A 1471-nucleotide genomic window follows, 5' to 3' on the forward strand; every position below is an offset into this window, starting at 1 on the left:
GGGCCGAATTCAAGACACAGCACTGGAAAAAATAATATTCATGTATGAGATCTTTTTACATACATGGGTTTACCCCATATGACATTTATTACCTTTATTTATTTATTCTTTATTTTATTATTATTACATATATAATATTTATTTCATTTATTACATATTACCACATGGATATATTTGAACATGGATTTTACATCATACTGAGGCCCAGGAGATTACAGAGAAGGAAAAAAAGTGTCAAAATTGGCTTATTACTCCACCTATAAACTTTTGGCCATGTTGGGATATCAACTCACAGCCCACAATGCCCAATTCATGAAAGTGTCAGTTGTAGACAAAGCCTTTGGCAAATTGAGCTGCCAGCCAGTTCTGAGGACATGTGATCAAGCCGTAGTAGTGGCCTAGATATAGATTTAGATTTAGATATAGATAGATAGATGTGTAGTTTGCTCTCTCACAATATGAGGATATTGAATAATATATATTGTGAATTATTAGTTATTAAATTAAGCCTCCATTTAATGTAGTTTCATGGTTAAATACTTATTAAAGCATTAATGTAAAAGTAGTCAGTATTCATTAATTAGGAGAATCATACCATGGTGCTAGAATGAAATACATAATCCAATACTTTTTGTGTGGCATTCTTTAAGAGAATCTTGAACAATTGTGAATTTAATTGTTACTTTTATAACATTCCATTAAGCATTCCCATGAATAGGAATGATTTTCTCAAGATCTTCCTCCATTTCTAGGTGTAAGTCCTGGCATTTGAACTCCAGTCCTGGGTAGTTTACTTCGAAATGCAAACCATTAGTACGACACTGTGAAGATTTCAGATTGTCATGATAAAACAAAGAACAAAATAATAAAAGAAATCCAGGTCTCAGAGGCTCATGCTTGTAATCCTAGCTCTTCAGGTGGCTGAGAGATAGAGAATTGCAGCTTGAATTCAGTCAGGACAGGAAAGTTCAGGACACTGTTATTTCTAAGGGATCACAGGAATATAAAAACCCATGAGTGGGACTGAAACTCAAGGGCAGAACACCACCCTTGAACAAAAGGAGCTCTGGGAGAGTGCCTAGGCTCATAGTACAAGCCCCGGGCCTCCCAAAAAAGGAAAAGCCAATAAATCCATGTCTCCCCATATATGTATGCATGTATTTCTATTGGTGAAGATACAGAGTCGCTATGTTGAAAGGCACCCAGCTAGGAAATTTGCTTTGAATAGAATGATTTCATAGCAAAGAGAGTGCTGTCAAGACATTGCATGTTCTGGGGCTGCCCTCACTGTTCCCAGTGTAGCCTGAGGGTTTCTGTGCACTCCAGGCTGCTGGAGGAAGTCTGCCTCATGGTCTGGACAGACAGACAAAAAGGTCTCACTCCTTTACAGCTGTGTAACAAACAACTCCATCTGAGCCAATAGTGAGAATGAGTGTAGGCAGAATTTGAAGGCCAGGAAAAAAAGGCCTCT

Source organism: Dipodomys spectabilis, unplaced genomic scaffold, assembly GCF_019054845.1.
Source record: "Dipodomys spectabilis isolate Male_0828 unplaced genomic scaffold, ASM1905484v1 ptg000300l, whole genome shotgun sequence".
NCBI lineage: Eukaryota > Metazoa > Chordata > Mammalia > Rodentia > Heteromyidae > Dipodomys > Dipodomys spectabilis.